This window comes from Zea mays, chromosome 10 (assembly GCF_902167145.1).
Source record: "Zea mays cultivar B73 chromosome 10, Zm-B73-REFERENCE-NAM-5.0, whole genome shotgun sequence".
NCBI classification, from domain to species: Eukaryota; Viridiplantae; Streptophyta; class Magnoliopsida; order Poales; family Poaceae; genus Zea; species Zea mays.
The window spans coordinates 124,964,616-124,970,647 of record NC_050105.1 but is presented as its reverse complement, the minus strand read 5'-3'; the positions used below and the strand labels follow the sequence as shown (position 1 = coordinate 124,970,647).

Genomic DNA, 6,032 nt, shown 5'->3' with positions numbered 1-6,032 from the left:
CTGGAAGAGCCACTCGAAGAGGCGGAGAAAGTCGGACTCTTTCCCACTTTTGAGCAACTCGAGATGTTTGCGAGTCAATTCCCCGAGCTTACCTTCAATAATCTGTTAAATAAATTATGCGATACTTGTCGCATCGATGACACATACTTCATATGCCAGCATGACAATATGAAGAAGGTTGCTGATATGCTCGAGGGAGTGCATGGTCTTTCACTCAAGAGTCGCTACGGTTTTTGCTTGGCTCCCATGAATACAAGGAATTCAGAAGCCATGGACCATCTCTTGAGATTTGCCAATAACTATTCTAAAAGTCATTATGTTACCATGGGATTAGAAATGCCAAGTGGTTATGCAACAAATGACACTCAGTTCCTAGACCTAGAGACAAAACACCAGGTCCTATCAATGTACCTATGGTTGGCACAACATTTTGGGGAAGACAACTTCCCTCATGTGCAGGAGGCTCAAACCATGTCAACAAATATTGCTGATTTACTTGGCCAGTCACTTGCAAAAGGATGCTGGAAGCCTCAATTAAGATATCAATTTATAGGACAACCGCCGGAATAGAAGGATGAATACAGACATCAAATGACAGTGCAAAATCTTTCTAGACATGGTTAGGTATCAAAATTAGATTTTTTTCCCCATTAGTACATTAGATTTGTGGCATATGAGAGTTTACAACTCATACATACATATATATATATATATAATATTATATATATATACACACACATACATATATACATGTAAATATACATATATATACACCTTGTTTGTTGGATGTAAAATTTTGAGCTACAAATTATCTAGATAAGAGCTAGTTTGGCAACTCATTTTTCTCAAGGGATTTACATTTTTCCTGTAAAAAATGAACTAATTGCCCTCGGAAAAATGAAAAAATTCCTTGAAAAAAATAAAGTTACCAAACTAGCCCTAAAACAAGTTATATCTCTTGTCATAACGTACAGATATATTTACTAACATATTACAAGTCAATCATATACAATGTTGTGATTTCCTTTGTCGGAAGTCCAGTCCCTCCACAGTGAAAAATCAGAGAAGGGAGAAAAACGAAAGGAAAAAAAGGAAGGAAACTTATTGGAGTTTCCTCGATTTATAATTATAAATTATCATCAGGAAGGAGCCTGGGGAAAAAAAATTAAAGACGAGGGTGAGTTAGAAGATACTAGAAAAAACGCCCTACCAAATGTTCTACATACGTGTCATGAAAATGTCATATAACATAAATGATAAAAACGCATAGAAACTGATAACCGTGGCAACATAGTGTAACCGCCTGCAAGCTTTCAAGTGCAAAATCCAAAGTGAAATATCGATCTAAGAGGACTCAAACCAAAAGCCTGAAAGAGCCAATTAATTTACAAAATGTAAAACATTTCACATAGCATAGGAACACCTCATACTTCACGGGGACGGCGTAGCAGCTGAATGCGCGGTTATCCTCGCGAAGCTCAAAGATGTCCCGCGCGACCTGCCTCATTATGGACTCCACGTAGGGGCTGCTTATGCATTCGAAGTCGCTGCAGATCGCGCAGATCGCGCAGCCGGCCGTTGGCCCGGCCGACCGTTGGCTCACCGGACAGTTCGGTGCACACCGGACAGTCCGGTGAATTATAGCCGTACGCCGCTAATTCATTCCCGAGAGCGGCAAGTTCGCCTGAGCCAGCCTGGCGCACCGGACACTGTCCGGTGCACCCAGACTGCGCTGACTTTGGCAGAACTTAGCCACCTCTACTCTAATTCAATCTTTCCTGTTTCCAGCACTTAGACACAATACATTAGTCCATAAAACAATGTACTAAGTCTAGAAACATACCTTTTTGACATGATTTTCACTTTGTCCATCTCATTGCATAGATCAACACAAAAGCACTTGCGTTGGCACTCAATCACCAAAATACTTAGAAATGGCCCAAGGGGACATTTCCCTTTCAATCTCCCCTTTTTTGGTGATTTATGCCAACACAACATAAAGCAACTAGTACAAGTGCAATATCAATGCAAATGAAAACTCAAATTTGTTTTGAATAAAATTTGGCATATATGGATCATTCTTTGCCACCACTTGGTTTGTTTTTGCAAATCAAACTCAATTTCCTATCTTTAAGTCAAACACACATGTTGAAACATAAAGAGAGATATTTCACGAGAAATTGATCAAGGATTCAAAAACTCTCCCTTTTCCCATAATTAAACCTTTTCCCCAAAGGAAACCAACTTTTGACAATAAGAGCAATTAAGAGTATTTTGACAAACAAAAACTCTAACTCTATTATTTTCAAAATTCACTAGTGGTAGCTGATCCATTTATTGCTTTAGCCTTATTTTCTCCCCCTTTGGCATCAAGCACCAAAACGGGATCAATTTTGGCCCTTTAACCCTATTGCCTCACCAAAAATCTTCAACTAAGATTAAAAGGAAATAAGAGTACTAAGATGAATTTGGAAGAAGTTACTCGTTCATCGGAGTGCAGTGGAAGTCTTGCATGGTCCAAGTTCACCTTTTCCCTTTCAATCCTCCTTCGAGACTAAATCAAGCAAACTCAAGCACATGGTTAGTCTCAAAGGGTCAAGTTGTAACGCATCTCCCCCTAAATATGTGCATCACTTTGCAACGGACTTGTGAGGTCCGGGGAGTGCTTGTACAACTTGAGCACCATAAGTAAGCAACAAAATGCATAAGGAACATGATCAAAGGCATAAATACATGTATGCTATAAATCAATCCAAGTTCCGCGAATCTAAGACATTTAGCTCACTACGCAACTTGCAAAAGGTCTCCTCATCTAAAGGCTTGGTAAAGATATCGGCTAGCTAGTTCTCGGAGCTAACATGAAACACTTCGATATCTCCCTTTTGCTGGTGATCTCTCAAAAAGTGATGTCGGATGTCTATGTGCTTTGTGCGGCTGTGTTCAAAATCCATGCAGATAGCACTCTCATTATCATATAGGAGTGGGACTTTGCTCAAATTGTAGCCAAAGTCCCTGAGGGTTTGCCTCATCCAAAGTAGTTGCGCGCAACATTGTCCTGCGGCAACGTACTCGGCCTCAGCGGTGGATAGGGCAACGGAGGTTTGTTTCTTAGAACTCCATGACACCAGGGACCTTCCTAAGAATTGGCACGTCCCCGATGTACTCTTCCTATCGACCTTACATCCAGCATAGTCGGAGTCTGAGTATACAATCAAGTCAAAGGTAGACCCCTTTGGATACCAGATCCCGAAACAAGGCGTAGCGACTAAATATCTAAGAATTCGCTTCACCGCCATTAAGTGACACTCCTTAGGATCGGATTGAAATCTAGCACACATGCATACGCTAAGCATAATATCCGGTCTACTAGCACATAAATAAAGTAAAGACCCTATCATAGACCGGTATGCTTTTTGGTCAACGGACTTACCGCCTTTGTTGAGGTCGGTGTGTCCGTCGGTTCCCATCGGAGTCTTTGCGGGCTTGGCGTCCTTCATCCCAAACCGCTTGATCAAGTCTTGCGTGTACTTGGTTTGAGAGATGAAGGTTCCATCCTTGAGTTGCCTCACTTGGAACCCAAGGAAGTAGCTTAACTCGCCCATCATCGAAATCTCGAATTTCTGAGTCATCACCCTGCTAAACTCTTCACAAGACTTTTGGTTAGTAGAACCAAATATTATGTCGTCGACATAAATTTGGCACACAAAAAGATCACCATCACAAGTCTTAGTAAAAAGAGTTGGATCGGCTTTCCCAACCTTGAAAGCATTAGCAATTAAAAAATCTCTAAGGCATTCATACCATGCTCTTGGGGCTTGCTTAAGTCCATAGAGCGCCTTAGAGAGCTTACACACGTGGTCGGGGTACCGTTCATCCTCGAAGCCAGGGGGTTGCTCCACGTACACCTCCTCCTTTATTGGCCCGTTGAGGAAAGCGCTCTTCACATCCATTTGGAACAACCTGAAAGAATGGTGAGCGGCATATGCTAGCAAAATGCGAATGGACTCTAGCCTATCCTCAAAGTCCAAACCTGCGACTTGGGCATAACCTTTTGCCACAAGTTGTGCCTTGTTCCTTGTCACCACCCCGTGCTCGTCTTGTTTGTTGCGGAACACCCACTTGGTTCCCACAATATTTTGCTTAGGACGAGGCACCAGTGTCCAAACTTCATTCCTCTTGAAGTTGTTGAGCTCCTCCTGCATGGCCAACACCCAGTCTGGATCTAGCAAGGCCTCTTCTACCCTGAAAGGCTCAATAGAAGAGACAAAGGAGTAATGCTCACAAAAATTAACTAATCGAGATCGAGTAGTTACTCCCATGCTAATATCACCCAAAATTTGGTCGACGGGATGATCCCTTTGAATCATCGCTCGAACTTGGGTTGGAGGTGCCGGTTGTGCTTCTTCCTCCATTTTAAGATCATCTTGTGCTCCCCCTTGATCACATGCCTCCTGCTCATCATCTTGAGTTGGGGGATGCACCATTGTTGAGGAAGAAGGTTGATCTTGCACATCTTGTTCCTGTGGCCGCACATCTCCAATCGCCATGGTGCGTATTGCGGCCGTTGGAACTTCTTCTTCATCTACATCATCACAATCAACAACTTGCTCTCTTGGAGAGCCATCAGTCTCATCAAATACAACGTCGCTAGAGACTTCAACCAAACCCGATGATTTGTTGAAGACTCTATACGCCTTTGTATTTGAGTCATAACCTAACAAAAAAACTTCTACTGCTTTGGGAGCAAATTTGGAATTCCTACCCTTCTTCACTAGAATGTAGCATTTACTCCCAAAAACTCGGAAATGCGAAACATTGGGTTTGTTACCGGTTAGTAGCTCATACGACGTCTTCTTGAGGAGGCGATGAAGGTAGACCCTGTTGATGGCGTGGCAAGCCGTGTTCACGGCTTCCGACCAAAAGCGCTCGGGGGTCTTGAACTCTCCAAGCATCGTCTTCGCCATGTCTATAAGCGTCCTGTTCTTCCTCTCTACCACACCATTTTGCTGTGGTGTGTAGGGAGCGGAGAACTCGTGCTTGATCCCTTCCTCCTCAAGGTACTCCTCCACTTGAAGGTTCTTGAACTCGGACCCATTGTCGCTCCTTATCTTTTTCACCTAGAGCTCAAACTCGTTTTGAGCTCTCCTTAGGAAGCGATTGAGGGTCCCTTGGGTTTCAGATTTATCCTGCAAAAAGAATACCCAAGTGAAGCGGGAAAAGTCATCAACTATAACAAGACCATACTTACTTCCTCCTATACTTAGATAGGCGACGGGTCCGAAGAGGTCCATGTGAAGCATCTTCAAAGGTCTTGATGTGGTCATCACATTCTTGTTGTGATGTGCTCCTCCCACTTGTTTACCTGCTTGACAAGCTGCACAAGGTCTATCTTTTTCGAATTGCACATTAGTTAAACCTATCACGTGTTCTCCCTTTAGAAGCTTGTGAAGGTTCTTTATCCCCACATGTGCTAAGCAGCGATGCCACAGCCAGCCCATGCTAGTCTTAGCAATTAAGCATGCATCTAGGCCGGCCTCCTCTTTTGCAAAATCAACTAAGTAAAGTTTGTCGTCTAATACACCCTTAAAAGCTAGTGAACCATCACTTCTTCTAAAGACAGACACATCTACATTAGTGAATAAATAGTTATATCCCATATTGCATAATTGACTAACAGATAACAAATTATATCCAAGAGACTCAACTAAAAACACATTAGATATAGAGTGCTCATTTGATATTGCAATTTTGCCTAAGCCTTTCACCTTGCCTTGATTCCCATCACCGAATATAATTGAATCTTGGGGATCCTTGTTCTTGACGTAGGAGGTAAACATCTTCTTCTCCCCCGTCATGTGGTTTGTGCATCCGCTGTCGATAATCCAGCTTGAACCCCCGGATGCATAAACCTGCAAGGCAAATTTAGGCTTGGGTCTTAGGTACCCAACTCTTGTTGGGTCCTACAAGGTTAGTCACAATTGTCTTAGGGACCCAAATGCAAGTTTTATCTCCCTTGCATTTTGCCCCTAATT

The 6,032-nt window shown here is 42.7% G+C and overlaps 1 long non-coding RNA gene across 1 annotated transcript; it reads right to left on the bottom strand.

Moving 5' to 3' along the window:
* Positions 1-747: 747 nt before the first annotated feature.
* LOC103641722 (uncharacterized) lies at positions 748-1,554 on the bottom strand. The gene is made up of 2 exons (XR_560468.3): positions 1,424-1,554; positions 748-1,151 (listed from the first exon to the last, which is right to left on the bottom strand). It is a non-coding gene; the product is annotated as an uncharacterized lncRNA (long non-coding RNA).
* Between the last annotated feature and the right edge of the window lie 4,478 nt (positions 1,555-6,032).